Source organism: Astatotilapia calliptera, chromosome 6 (assembly GCF_964374335.1).
Source record: "Astatotilapia calliptera chromosome 6, fAstCal68.1, whole genome shotgun sequence".
NCBI lineage: Eukaryota > Metazoa > Chordata > Actinopteri > Cichliformes > Cichlidae > Astatotilapia > Astatotilapia calliptera.
The window spans coordinates 7,938,718-7,955,202 of NC_137427.1; positions in this window are offsets into that span (position 1 = coordinate 7,938,718).

The following is a 16,485-nucleotide window of genomic DNA, read 5'->3' on the forward strand; positions in this document are numbered from 1 at the left end:
TTCATACAAACCGTAAAGGGTTCACAAATGCTCCAGATGCACGGCATAAATCAAACAATAGTCAAACCCCTCTCATAGTTTTGTGAGCTTGTCATGAGTTACTGCAGCCACTTCTGTTATGCTACCTACAGGCAACCACGTGAACCTTGTGAATCTACTCATCCTAACAGAATTTGTTTCGATCGTTACCAGTGAACAAAGTAAAGAGAGCATATGTCTGTGTGTCTGCTTATGCACAGCAGTAGGAACGTGGATTGGATAACCACATACCCTCAACATTTGACAGTGGCTGATTCCTGTTAGTTAATAAATTATTTAAACATTGATGATGTGATGAGAGTGCCCTATACAGCCATACTGGATACAACATGTCAATTAGCTCTTTGTGGGTGTCGTGTTTTGTTTCATTTTCTTTCGCCTCTCTATTATCACTATCTAATGAAAGCAGTAAATGCCCCAAAAGAATCACAAACAAAGAGATGAGCATGAAGCCAGGACTCAACATGATGCTTGCCAGTAGATAAAGGGTTACAGAAGAAATGACACTGTGTTACCTTCTGCTTGTAAACCTTTTATATGAGGATTAACAGTCCACTATGTTCTCGTAATATGAAGGTCTGAAAGACCTACTGAGCAGCTGCTCCACAGAGCTGGAGATGGATGTGAACAAGTCACTGAGGTTAATTTTAAAAGTCAAGGCTCAGGTATCATTGCACTGCATTGCAAACATGCTATCACCTTCATTAGTGGCAGGAAATATCAATGACCTGCTCATCTGAAGCCGTAAATCCTTTCAGTATGTTGCAATCAGGAATTGTTGTCTTGTCTTAATCCACCACCCAAAGCTGTCCTTTAAGCACTGAAAACCTCCAGGGAAGATCACTGACTCTTCAAAAGGAAACTTGCCAAGTACATGGTGCTAATCATTGAATGCAGAACAGGAAGTCTCAGAGCACAGAGCTTACCTACAGAGGCTGGATTCAGCAGCTTTGGTGCCTAATGTCTGTCTGACAAGCTGACAATTCATCTCGATGGGCATTAAGGAAGGGAAGAGAAGCAGAGGAGCCATTAGCAGCACCAGATGGTGGAGGTTTTATGATGATGTAACATCTGATTACTCTAGAAGCATAACTACTGGTAATAAATAAATCCAGTTCTAATGTATTTGATATCTAGCTTTCCCTATATTTTTAAAACTGTAATCCGCTTTGTCCATTTCTTCAAGTCTAATGCCTCTCTGAGACTGAGTTGGGAAAATATATTCCCTGCTCAGTTACCAGCTGGTGATAAGCTACTTAATTCAACTATAATGCCACCTGGGCGAAGAAAGAACGAGAGAGAAAACAAAAAATACAGCCTGGAATTAAATGAAAGTAGTAGAATTCAAGAAAGTGAGGTAGCCTACTACAGAGTTGAAAAGTGTACATTGAATTCTTGAGGTTCGCATTTTCTCCGTCTATGCTGGCCAAACGTTAGCATATTTGAAAGAAGCTACCAACTAGCCTGCTGCGTTAGCGTGCACAAATTGTATGGGTGCAGATCATAGACACACATATCTGCTAATTTAGTGTGGTGTAGCGAGAAAACTAGAATTTCACTCACTACACTGAAGCAGACATTGATTAATCTGGACCCCAGAGGAGGACATACTGGTTGTCAGAGGTCCACTTCAGTGACTCCAATTAATAGAGATGATGCCTATCAGACTACCAGGCTACAACAAATGCACTTGTAACCCACTGCTGTAGGTACACCTGTCAGTCAAAGCAGCCATGACCCTAACCCAAATGAAAGGGTTATAACCCCACCCCACCCCCACCCCCCAATAGACCTGGGGGAAATGAATGCATGCAGGATGTAAGGGGGAACTATCCAAAGCGACCAAACCACTTTTGAACCAGGTGTTTTTAATGCCATAATCTTAACAGTGTAAGATGTGGGTTGACTTGCCACTAAAGGAAATGTTTTTGGCTCTTTTATCTTGGCTTAATTTTTCACCCCCAGAGATTTCCACTTTAAACACTTTAAACGGGTTAAACAGGAAGGTAGGATAACACTGTTTCCCTCATGGCACATTCAGAACTCATGAAAAATTAAAACAACGTGGTCACATCTACAGTATGTTTAATAATTTACAACCCACCTGTCAGCTGTACAGAGCAGTACTAAATTCAGTGTAGAAGATTTAAAATGTTTTTTATTTACTGCTATAGTCTGTAGTGACAAATATTAGATTATTTTATTTAAGGAGAAATGTGTCTTCCAAATAAAAACAACAAAAGACAAAAATGAAGAGATCTATTTTAGCAAGGAATACCAGTTTTCAGCACTGCCACGATCATATATTCATACTTAATAATATTCATAAGGTATAAGAGTTTAAGCAAATACACCTACATTGTTTTTTACATTGCAAGGGACTAGAAAAGAGGAAATGAGGAAGATAGCCATAGGGGAGAGGAACATAAAAATTGGAAGACAATATTAAGACAGATGGAGAGAAATGGCCAAAATAACACAAGAGAGTGTGACACACGTAGTGAGACATGGAGAGTGTGGTTCTGATTGCCTTGGTGACATATTAGTTTAATCAAGCAAAGCTGTATGGGGAAACGGGGAATCATTCAACAGGGCTGTCGTCATTTAACTTAACTGATGTTGCCCTTTCCTCATTTCCATTCTCCACATGCCTCTGATATATTAAGGAGTACACCGAAGGCAACAGGAGCGAGATCTGACCAAAAATTACCAATGGTTCAAATCCTGCTTTGTAGTCTGCGGTAGCTTCAGTGTACTATATGCAAACGGCTGTTATCCCTCTCTGTGGATCTGTATTTGCAGATCTCTGCATATGCACGTGTGTGAGTGCCTTTCCCAGAAGTGGACTGCCTGCAGCTCATTGGCCACCTGGTCTTCTGTGTTAGCTTTAACCCAATAAGCAGAGAGAGGCTGACTGACAGCGACTCTCTAACCTTACCAGTCAATGCAGGCAGAAAAAAAAAACCTTGGGTATATGAGTTTGTGTGTGTGTACTAGTGTGTGTAATAATGTGTCCACTAACTTGACATGGACTGTGCACTCCTCTCATTTCTTTTGCAGTGTGTGTTTTATTGTGCACTTGATGAATACTTCCATTCAATTCCACAACACTTTCAGTTTTTCAGCAACCTAAAGCACAGCCCCTTCTTTTCAACATGAATATATTAGGTTGACATAAGACAAGAACAAGGAGAAGAACAGTAATTCTTGTCATACTTGTCTTTTATGTTAACACTAGTGACAGCACAAAGCAGAGTGACAGCCTAAACAAATAATATGCATGCTTGCCCACTGCTTCTGTATATAAAGTTAAAGTTTTACTGCGAGTTTTGAAAGAACCACTTTAAGGAAAGTGGGAATGCATCTTGAAATATAGCTGAAATAATATAAATATAATAACTACATCAAATTTTTAAAATGGCAGTGTGATGGGCTTTTTAATATGGATTTGGCTAATAGCTTCAAAGGATAATAACTAGGTATGGTAATATGTGGATCTAGGTCCTTAACACACACCAAAGACCACTGATGTCATACGGAGTTGCTGTTTGAAGGACACAAGACAACTAATTTTCTATAGCACACACACATGTGTAGCCACAACACATTACATTAGATTTATAAGCAAGGAAACTGCTTTTTTCCTTGGGTTAATGGCAGTCTATGTGCAGAGGGGAATTAGGGATGTCATAAATAATTGTTGGCATTCGTGTGTGTGTGTGTGTGTGTGTGTGTGTGTGTGTGTGTGTGTGTGTGTGTGTGTGTGTGTGCGCGCGCGCGCGCGCGCGCATGCAGTGAGAGATACAAAATGTAGAAATGTAATATAATAGATTTGTTTCTATGAACAAAGCGAGATAAGGAGAGAGAGCTTTTGGTTACTGTTTCATCAGAGCAGGTAGAACAGACTCTTTTTCTGTCCCTGTCAGTCAGTTTATGGCCAGACCCTGGAGACACTCTGATATGCCGAACACACCCCTCTTTTCTAGTACATGTGCTATGTCACATGTCTGTATATTTTAATAATAAACTATGATTATTATTGTTTAATAATCTTACATTAATATAACACCTTTCTGGGAAATTTCAATATATGAAAAGACAAAAATAGAGAATTATGAACTCAGGACATAGGCAGTGGCAACAAGTGACAGCCAGTAAGATATTTAAGATCTGATGGTGGGGAGCAGTTGTGCAGACACTGAAGCTTGTGCTGGGCTTTGTTGGGTAGTCCATTAAGGGTCCAGATGAGAGGCATTGAAAGTGTGCATTCAGTCTGACAGGGATGAACAGACTCTTGCAGCGCTTTATGAGGTGATGGAAAACAGATTTGATGGTGGACTGAGGTGTAATATGGAATAAGAGGGTGGAGTTTATGATCACAGACTTCAGAGGATGAGCAAACAGAGCAGATGTCCACTTTAAAAATATCACAAACCATGACATCACTGTTAATGCTGTTTATTTTTAATATACTGAACAGCATCTAGGTTTTGTGCAGAAAGTTGACTGCTGGGCTTTTTTTTATCATCATAGACAAGAAACTGCAGGTTATGATGGCCAAAATCTGTCCAGCGGGGAGAATGTAGAAAGGGAGCAAATCATAAGGACAAGGACAAGGGCTCAGGGGTAGGTTGGTATGTACTAACCAAAGCCGAACCAAATCAAGAGTATAGAACAATTGGTTTGCTGTGGTGACCAGCTCAGCACCAAAGCAAACAGTTACTGTGTGCATAGGAGAGAAGGAGGAGAGGCAACAGAGAAACCAATTCTTTGTGGTTTAGGTGTGCACATGTGTGTTTCTGTGATCATGAGAGGGGGATGACTTTACTGAAGCAGCACCACTGATACACTGTTTTCACTTTGCAATAGCTTTGTTGAGCTATATTCTGAACAAGTAACATGTTGCAAGTCATATGAATTCTGTTTGCTTTTGACTAGTGTAGTAGTTGGCCTGTGGATTATAATCATAGTTGCTATGATCAACTACCATAATAACCATTTGCTGATTTTAATGTTAACCAGTAAGTTATAAAAACCCTGAAGCGACTAAGAAAGTAATCCCAATCCAGTTCTTTTGATAGGATTTGTGCATATGGTGGATCATTGTTCTTTTCCCAGTCACATTACAGCATGCCCCTTGGGTGTTACTGCTGTAAAATATCATTCCTGTCAGTATGCAGTGGTTATATCTGCTAACATGAACCATCTTTTTATATGTACTGTATGCTATGGAAGAGTTGTTGGGTACATTAGGGGATTATGTAATGGGGATGTAGGTGTATGTTCACAGCTATACAGTGCCATGTAAATGAAGGCTCGAGCAGTGCAGTGTTGTTGCCTGCCTTATTAGTGCTTCCCACTATCCTCTCCTCCAAATCATATTAATCCAGCCTACACTCCTTCAATTAGAGGCTATTGATTAGCTGACATTCTACAAAAAGGAACCATCTGTGATCATGTAATAATGAAGAGCCCAACAAGTGTAGCACTTTGATTTTATGCTATACTGAAAGCACTATCGTACATTTTTATGCATTATTCATTTTCTGATGGAAGGGTACATCACAAAAGGGTTTTCCACTGGGCTGTACTGTGTGTAGGCTAGCCCATATTTGTTGCTCAGAAACACATCAAGTCACTGGAATATAAGCGTATTCTGACAGTGAAAGGTTGTATTAGGTGAAGGAGTGGCCAGCTGAATAAAATATTCTCACTTCCATCTGATCTATTACAATTCATTTTAGCATTTACAAGTAAGGGGACATCCTAATTGGGATGGGAATCAAGAACCAGTTCTAGTAGTCAAAATTCTTGGAGTCGTTAGTCTGCCTGCCCTTTAGAGCCTGCTTATCGGTTCTCGCAATGATCATTTATTTTTATTGCACAAAACTATGAGAGCACGATGGTAGAGCGGAGACTGCTCCAGGACAGAAACAACTGCATTACACAGATAACATAACTTCGGCTCTTTGCAAGCACCTGCACAGATAGCATGCTAACGCTAAGCTAGCCCACAGCCCAGAGTGATGTTAGATGCTGACCCCAGCCCAGCACCGTGATAAAGTGAGTCGTCATCTGCAGTGAAGCCGCTGCTAAACTTCAAGTGGTAACAAATGGATGAACAGTCGGGCTGAGGAGTCCGTTTCTACCTGTTCATGTTTCTAAAGTAGAATCACTGTGACGATCTCTTTGTCTCTTTGTGCTGGTTTTAATCTTTGATTTGTGTTTTCGGCTTTGTGTTCATAACTAAATACTAAGAGAAAGACCACGTGTGTCCTCATTAGGATAGAGATTTGTGTTGGTGTGTGGGGCTGTAGCCTGTATGTTTCTAGTGTTAACTGGTCATTATGAGACAGTGTGTTTCAGATAATTTTACAGAGTAACATGAAAGTAACATAATAGTATAGTAGTATAATTACTATTCCTGGGAGTAATTAAGTAAAGTTCAGAAGTAAAGTTCAGATTCAGAAGAAAGAAAAAAGAAAAAAAAGACCAGTTTCAGGGGAAACCTGCCTCACTGCCACAGGAGTCCGAACTCGTTTGTGTGTGTGAGTGTGTTTCATTGTGTGTGGCTGCTTAGATAAGCAAAGCGTGCGTGAGATTTCATGTAAAAACGAGTGTCTTCTGAGGTAGGCTGGGTGGTCTGGCCCACAGGTAGGACGTTAGCGGTTTATTTGTGAATATCAATGGTTATTTGTAGAAAATGTAATTTAATGTATAGGTGTAACGTACTGCTTTACTTTTATGAAAAACTTTGTGTAATATGCGCTATAATTACTTTTTTTGAATAATGACCCTAACACTGATCAAAACAAAGAGGGTAAACACCTCAAACATCCACAAACATTTGACCAGGCAGCATGTAATTAATTTGCATGAATGTAATGTCTTTGACATGCTGTTTAGAGATGGTGGTGACTCTCAATATGGAGCCAATGAGAACTGATAAGGACTCAAAGTGATAGACCGCTTTCTCTTTCTCTCTTCTTCTTGTTTTTCCTAGTAAAGAACTTGCAGCTACGATTTTTGTCAAAGCATTTCACACATACCATCTTGCGTGACAGCTGTGTTTTGTTGCTTCTATGAAATAGGGTACTATTGGTTACCTTTCCTAAAGGCTTCTTTCCTTTGGACAGGGCCTTGGATTCATATTGGATTTGGTTGATAAGCCAATGATATCTCAGAGAGTTTAAGCAGTTAACCTGATCTCCTTGATGCAACATCATGCTCTTTAGGTCTGCTCATACTCAGCTCTATCTGTCTTTCGCCCAAACCAAACTGACTGCAGCTGCATCCCCCTGAGAAAATTTTACTTGGTAATACAAACTGTCCCTTGATGCTTCTGTGACAAGTGCTTCCTACATACAGTTTTCTTGCATATTATGTTAAAATGCATTTGCAGTCACTTACGTTGTCATGTGCATTTAGCTGAAAGCACTCAGCTATCTTCAAACTCAGTGTTTTAGTAGAATAAGAAATGCACTAGGTCTCAAAGCAGAAGATCATTTTTTTTCTTTTCTTACATTGGAGTGAACTGACTCTTTGAGGTCACGACTAATCCAAGAAATACTGAAGGCTTTTGATGTGACCCAGAAGAGGGCATTCAGTCCATTTATTTCAAGGATTGAATTTGATGGACTTAAGAACTATTGGCCATGCAGTTTGCAAAAATGTGCTATAAATGAATCATATCCATTTTAACACAAATGGGTATATTCAACAACAGAAAAATGTATATATATATCCATCCATCCATCCATCCATCCATCCTCATCCGCTTTGTCCGGGGCCGGGTCGCGGGGGCAGCAGCCTAAGCAAAGAGGCCCAGACCTCCCTCTCCCCAGCCACCTCCTCCAGCTTATCCGGGGGAATACCAAGGCGTTCCCAGGCCAGCCGAGAGATATAATCTCTCCAGCGTGTCCTGGGTCTGCCCCGGGGCCTCCTCCCGGTGGGACATGCCTAGAACACCTCACCCAGGAGGCGCCCAGGGGGCATCCTTGTCAGATGCCCGAACCACCTCAGCTGGCTCCTTTCGATGTGGAGCAGCAGCTGCTCTACTCTGAGCCCCTCCCGGATGGCCGAACCTCTCACCCTATCTCTAAGGGAGAGGCCAGCCACCCTTCGGAGGAAGCTCATTTCTGCCGCTTGTATCCGCGATCTCGTTCTTTCGGTCACTACCCACAGCTCGTGGCCATAGGTGAGGGTAGGGACGTAGATCGACCGGTAAATTGAGAGCCTCGCTTTTACACTCAGCTCCCTCTTCACCACGACGGACCGGTGCAGCGTCCGCATTACTGCAGCTGCAGCCCCAATCCGTCTGTCGATCTCCGGCTCCCTTCTCCCATCACTCGCGAACAAGACCCCGAGATACTTGAACTCCTCCACTTGGGGCAGGAACTCATCCCCGACCCGGAGTGGGCACTCCACCCTTTTCCGGCTGAGAACCATGGCCTCAGATTTGGAGGTGCTGATCTTCATTCCCGCTGCTTCACACTCGGCTGCGAACCGTTCCAGTGCGAGCTGGAGGCCCTCACCCGATGAAGCCAACAGAACCACATCATCTGCAAAAATCAGAGATGAGATTCTGAGGCCACCAAAGTGAAAGCCCTCCGCCACTTGGCTGCGCCTAGAAATCCTGTCCATAAAAATTATGAACAGAATGTATATATATAAATATGTGAATTCTCAAGGTTTAACAGAAGCAAAGCTTTTGTGATTAGATGTGGAGAAGCAGTTAGATTCAATTAGAAAGCATTTTCTATAAAACCTGCTGAGAAAAGAATTAAAGAATTTAAATTAATTATAAAATCTTGCAATGATTTGTCTTTGAGAGAGGAGAAATAAATATCTTCTATTCACACTGTTTACTGAAGCATTAAGTCAAACAATAGCATATCACTAATGAAGACATTAAACTTACTGGGTTAGAACAGAAACTCTGAAATTATATCCTTGGAGCATCTAAATATGAAATTATTATGTACCACAGTTAATGCATAAGAGGCATAATTTTACAGTAGCTGGTATGCAGAGACAGTAGCATACTTACATAGCAGTCACCTTATACATGTAAATATAAGTTGTTATAAAAATATAACCTATTATAATGAGTTTCACTCATAACAGACCGGACAAACATACAGAGGTTTACAGTAATAGCCAGTTAAATTCCTTTAGATGTATAGACAGTATAGACATTTTTTTTATTACAAAATAGCATTTATGACAAGTGCAGCTACTTTTTTATTGAAGTGGAAGTGTGCAGAATAATGCAAAGATGCATTTGGAAGAATTAGGTTTCTAAAAAATCTAATCAAATGTTTCAGACTCTCCAAAAGCACAATCAAGCACATGAAAGGTAAGGGGAAATGGGCACGAGATTTCCAGAGGTTAGAGAAAAAGTCTGAATACTTCTGGTAGGTTCAGTACCATTTTAAAAAAAAAGCTGTCATAAATATTATCTAAACTCAGCATCCAATTTCTGATGCAAAGTTATGATTATTTGCAAATCAGTATCTCTATTCTGTTTTCGACTTTCACAGCTCTCACAGAAATGTTTCTAACAGTAGGCAGCTGGTTTCCTGTGGAAAAACATCTCTAAAAGCCTATTGTATAATACAGTAGCTGCTCAGGATGGAAATAGCACATAGTGGCTATTGAGTGAGTATAATGTAGTTAGGCAGTAAAAGACACATACTTCTCTTTGGCGTTATTAGCGACAGATCTCAAAGAGAGTGCACATTGGACTTCTGTCATTAAATGAGTCTTTCTATAACTTCTAGGTGACGTTATCATAAACTGTTTCGTAACAAACAAGTAAACATGTCAGGGAACAAGCTTACATGCTTACGAAGCTTGTTAAATGAGGGAAGGCTATGATTATATCTAAAGAGTTGGTAAGCATCTTACATATTTTGCTGTCTCTGCTACACTCATCTGAGAACATTACAACAAAGTCAGAAGGTGTGTAGATTTCACTGTAGTATGACTTTATCAAACTAACACAAAGAAAGGAAAATGCAGACTGGAATGTGCTTCTGACTTGGTGAATCCAATAAATGGCAGTTCACTTTTATTCATTTATTTTTAGCCCTTTTGGATTATTTTCAATTTCATTAAATTTAACTTTATTTAAATTGTGCCAAACAACAACAGTAGCCTCAAGGTGCATTATATTGTAAGGTAAAGACTCTACAGTACTACAGAGAAAAACCCTGCAGTCAGATGACCCCATATGAGCAAGCTACAGTGGGAAGAAAAACACTCTATTAACATGAATCTTGCACCTCATTTTCTCACACATCTGGATTCCTATTAATTAATACTAATTAAATTCATACTCAAAGATACAGGTTTACATATAGCCTGTGGCAATTTGAATTTATTTTTTATACTGGGAACTAGTAATTGATATATTAAATTCTGAGTCTGTCTTATCAGTTATAGTATTCTAAAAAAAACAGAGGGAGGCTATCTGTGCAGACTCTCAGCATGATGCAATATACTGCCAAATTCTGTGGCGACTGCTGTGCTTCTTCAGAATTCAAATTGACACTATAAAGAAATAAGAGAAAAACTTTCTGTAAGTTTTCACTCAAAAAAAACAAAACGTTGGTGCCTTGTGAAGAATTACAACTAGGACTGTGCTGCAGCTGTGTCCCTCCCTGCACCATCTACCTCTCCCTGTCTTCTCAGCTCACGCTTCTCCATCTAACCTCCTGATCACTTCGTCTCCTCTCTAATCTGTCACACTTGTCTTTCTCTTGTCATCACTTTTTAATTTCAGCCTGGGTTCACCCACTCCTCCTACTGCCTCTGTTTTGACCCCTGCACCTTTTCATTCTCTCCCTTTTCTTGCTTCTGTTTTTTTCACCGGGCACCGGTGAAAAAGTTTGTTTTTTTTAAATAAGAGAAACTTGGTAGCACCATAGGTGACACTAGTTACAAATTAATTACTGAATTTATTTCTGCATCCTCATCCTCTCTTTGTTTGATCTTCCAGTCATCCACAGACTGTCGATTCGTCACCTGTTGTCAGATCAATAATGCATCTCAGCACAATTGCTCTAGACATGTCATTGTGCTGTGGTTTAAATTGATCTTGAGTATGTGAAACCACTTTGCATGCAGTTCTCAGCAGCAAATGTGATATTTTTCAAATCGCATCAAGATGGAATATTCAGATGAATCATTATGTTCTACATATTACTCCCATCGGGTAACAAAAATTACTAAATTTCAGATATGTTTCCAGGCAGAGGGCATACACAGGAACAAAGTCCAAGCTACATAATGAACCTGCTCATGTGTCTGCAGGGCGGGCTACATTTTATAAACTTTGGTTAAATTGCGAGTTTGTCTTATTTTGATTTCCCACCCAAGTCAAGCTGTGGTGGCTGTTCATCATTCAGAGTGAGTTTGGTTAAATCATTCGCAGTCTCCTCTTCTTCCTCCACACTGACCTCTGACCTGCTTAAAATGCACCATCTCCTCTGGGATTCAAAGACTGTTTCGTCATCCTGCTGTGAGTGTGTTTGTCAGAGAGGAGAAGACGGTGGTAATTTGTATCGGAGCAGCAAGGTGACCCCAGAATCTTCATCATTAAGAAAGGAATTTCATACTTTCTCTCCAAAAAAAAGAGACTAATTCAAGCTTGAATTTGAGAAGTGTTAAAAAGGTCAAGAATAAATTGTGCCCCAGTGCTGTTTCAGCCTTACATGGTATTTTGTTTATTATCCTTTACTCATTCTCTATGTTGTATTTAGTGATATAAACATTGATCGCTCTGACATCCAGTTATAACAATATAACAAGAAGGTTTGTTTACTCATATAACAATATGAAAAGAAAATCGAATCAATCTCATAAATCTGGTTAAATTTAGGAGCGCCGTCTTCTCTAAATGACAACATTTGGTATTTAGTCATTATCTGGACTGCAAAAATGCGCCATCATTATCTGCTATTTTTTTCATAACATACCAATTTAACTAGGTCACTCTTATAAGTCAGCCTGTATTGATTGTTATTTTAAGATTATTGTTTTGAAAAATGTAGAAACTATGTTACTATTGACTAGATCAATGTTTAGTTTGAGGTTGGAAAGTTTACCAGAAAAATTTAAGTTGTGGATATTCTTTTTTTTCCCAGTAGTCTCCAAGTGAAGCTAGAAGAGTCGTTAGGAAAACAGATGGAGGAGAACTGGTTTTCATAACTGCAGCATGCCTAAGCTCGGTCAAGATGTGGTCTATCATAATTAACCCTGATAGGGTTTGATACTTTCCTTTCCACGAGTTGACAGAGAGATTTATACAGATGGTCCAGACCAGAGATGGGCAGTAATGCGTTACTTATAACGCGTTACTGTAATCTGATTACTTTTTTCGAGTAACGAGTAAAGTAAGGGATTACTATTGCAAAAACGGTAATTAGATTACCGTTACTTTCCCGTAGGAACGCTGCGTTACTAAAACCGTGAACCGTGTCTCACGACAGTGACGTAAGCGAGTGCGCCGTTAGTGACAACAGCTGTGTGCAGATCAACAATGGATCACATATCGATTGTGGGAGAGAGTGTGAGCGTGCAGCGTGGAAGTACTGACCTTACTTTGAGTTCGATTCCATAAAAAGTGACAAAAACATTAGTGTCCATCGTGCGTGGGAAGAAAACTTATTTTTACAGCGAAAAAAACCCCTAAACTTCCAAGCAAGCACCGAGAGCGTAACGACGTAATGGGAAACTCACAGAGACACTGCCGTATCCTTCCACTGACCGCTGCACACCTGCACCAGGGTAAACCTCTGCCTACCGCAGTCCTGCTTTACAGGTGAAAATAGAGCAACAGGACCGCTGAGTCTTTGACTTTATTTATGTTCTGCTGTGTTTCACTTGCATCTATTTGAAAGAGTGAGTGTAAACAAAAAAAATATTTTATTTTATGTGCTGGAATGTGCAGAAAATAGGTTTAAATGTTAAACTAATTTATTCAACTCAGAGAATGTTGCATATAATTACATTTTTGCTTGATGCATAAAGTTAAAAGATTAAAACTGATAAAACAAATTTAAAAAAGAGACTTTTCCATTTGATTACATTTTGTATGATGGATTATGTAGAAAAAGTAGAATTGGGCTGAAAGATATATCGCTTTATCACCTCTTCAGGTTGTAAATCGTGTTTTTAAAAAGTAACTAAGTAACTAAGTAATTAATTACTTTTGAAAATAAGTAATCAGTAAAGTAACGGGATTACTTTTTTGGGGAAGTAATCAGTAATTAGTTACTGATTCGTTTTTTCAAGTAACTTGACCAACACTGGTCCAGACAAGCGTGCAGTTGTTCATTACTTTTATTTCCCATATATAAGTTACAACAGAACTGAAACTGAATGCTCAAAATAAACAGCAGCTTGAGGAGTTTTCAACCAGTTTTCTCTGAATATCAGCTGCTTTTCACTCATTTTCAGTGCAGTTCTTATACCTGACAGTTTCAAAAGAAATATTTTCTTTGTTTAGCTACTTAACACTAACCTATAAGTCATTCAGGCATTAAAAAAGGAATGAATCAGCATCGTGTCTACACATAATAGACAACTTAGAAAAGAACTAATTTCAAATTGTATCCTAAGGCACTTTGTTACTAGCAGAAGACTTGGCATATGTTGGCTTAGTATGTCTAGACAAGTGAACAACAAAGTTGAAACATACAAAACTATCTGTAGCAGATGAACAGTGTCTAAAAGTCATGACGTTAAGAATCGGAAAAAGTCCAGCAGCTGAACTTTTAGGAGCTGACAAAGAGTTGATTCATCCGTTCACTGAAGTCTCCTCAAAAATTGTCTCATTTGAAGGACGACTGTCAAGAAGCCATTCATAAGATAGGAAACAGGGAGAAATAGTTGAGGTATGTCAAATTGCAACTGAAATCAGGGGCAATTTGAATTTTCTCCAAGCTGTACTTGAGTCACTTTCATCGTGATGCGTTTTCTCTTTGTTTTAACACTGACTGAAGGGATTTTTAGACAAGAGGCATGTTTACCACTGTGTAGCCTCGCCTATTCTTCAACCACTATTTCTAATAATTCATTTTTATATTTTAAATAAATAAATATATTAAATAAATATTCTATATTTATAAACTGGCAATATTCCATAATCATATATAGCCCAGTGAAAAGCAGGAGCTGTGGATTTGATTCACTACTCCACCAACAATCAGAAGTAACTAAGCACCAGTCTTTACACAATTTAAAATACACAGACACAATCCCACACTGAAACTAATGAAACTATTAATTACTATCCATTTCACACTGGAGAGGCAAGATGCTAAACTGACATGCATGTCTATTTTACGCCATGCCGTAATATCAGGTTGAAATGTGTATAGCTGCAGCAGTCTGCAATCTGTAGTAAGGTATATTCCAGTTTAACATTTAGTATGACAATGATAGAGAAGAATACTGACTTAAAATCCATTTGGCTACAGTGTGTTTGCAACCTGGAACCTTTTAGCCTAATCCCTTCCCCATGCCTCTCATTTCTTGCTATCTTGTGATGCATTGTCCTCCAACCATGAACAGCAGGTTATGCCGAGGACTGGAAGTCTGATGCCTGTAAATAGTAAGTTTACATAGCTTCTCCAGCAGATCATCTTGCAAGTTGGTTGCTGACGATTCCTACGATTGCTATCAGACAATGGTTGATGCAACACCAATTACTCTGATGCCCGTTAAATGTCAAGTAGAATATGAATTATACCTGGAGAGCACTACGTCTTACTCTAAAGATGAAATGAGGGCACACTACCCACCACACTGACCCACTATCACCTCTTCAGGTTTTAAAGAGAGGAGGTTAGCTTTATCTGGTTAGCTTGCTAACAGATAGCTGCTGTTTCTGTTGGTAATTGTAATAATTTTTTTAAAATAGTTTCAGCTCACAGTCATTCATAGTAGCTTCCCAAGTCCAACATGGCTGACTAATCATAAATATTTGATTCTGAACATCTGTTATGGAATATTACAGGCAGTTAAACGCAAAACTTTAAGCTTCTATTTCTTAAGGTAAAGAAATATCAAAATCCTTCTAAAAATTGCAATAGTACAAATTCCACAACCTAACTGTGTGCCATTGACCCAGATTGTCTACATAAATGATATTTTGTTTAAAAGAAAGGAAGAACAGCAACATAGGGCAGAGATGACCAAATGGCTCAGACATTTGACAGTATGGATGAAGTTATGTGTAAGATTTTGAGAACATAATCTTATGTAGTGTGTCAGAAAATAAAAAATAAAACAAAAATCATAAAATTAAATAAAGATTATTCATTGCGTTAGTGAACCTTTAGTGTATTACAGCTTTTAAATTGATATACAAGCCAGAGGTGGTAGGTAGACAATAAAAACTCACATCTGGCCAAATAAGCAACAAACCTGGCTTCATACTGAGTGCTGTTGGAGTTAAGCACATCTTAGAATTCCTGCAAGAATTTTACACTGTGATACAGACTGACAACATGACTGCAAGAACAGAGTGGGTTTCTATATTTGGATTTAGGAAGAGGAAAAACATGGCTACAGTGGCTATGGTTGGCTGGAAGAGTAATCTGTTGCTCTTGTAATCACACCTCTAATTACACTTAACATCTCTGACAACAGACCACAGCAGGAAAAACCCAGCTATAGAATAATAGTTCATTTCCTGTGTATCAGACTCTTCAAATGTCGACAGGAAAGATTCGTTTTATTCCCACAGTATAAAATCTGTTCAAGCGCTTTGAAAAAGAAACAATAGAGGTCAGTAGATTAAGTTCATCACTTTGGCGCCATTTTAACAGGACAGACTGTGGTGGGGAGTCGTTTTATGATTTAATTGCACTTGCATCACAAATTAATGACTGTACTGTGTGTGTGTGTGTGTGTGTGTGTGTGTGTGTGTGTGTGTGTGTGTGTGTGTGTGTGTGTGTGTGTGTGTGTGTGTGTGTGTGTGTGTTTGCGCGTGCAACAACTAGGCTTCAATTTAGCTCTGTGTTTGACTCAGAATAACACCACTAAGCTGTGAAGAACATTGATTATATTTGTCGTTTGACTTGGAGTAACAGTGATGCTGTCAGTGAGCACTTTCACAAGTGTATCCCATATGGAAAAGATATATATAAATCTTATAAAGTTTGTATCTGTCTTGTGTGAAACTTGTATGAAAAGCATATAAGAGTGAAAACAGATATAAGATCCCTTGAAAAATTATATAATGAAACTTGTATGTTTTGGATACTTACTAAAACAATATATGAAAGTAATGAGGAAGTGGCCACTTTCATGAGTAATCACATATAAGTTTTTACTATTTCTTTTCCATATGGGTAGTCAGACTATTCAACAGCTGCACAATGTACTCATATTCAGGTCATGCATTTAATAATCATGAAGCATGGGTTCGAATTG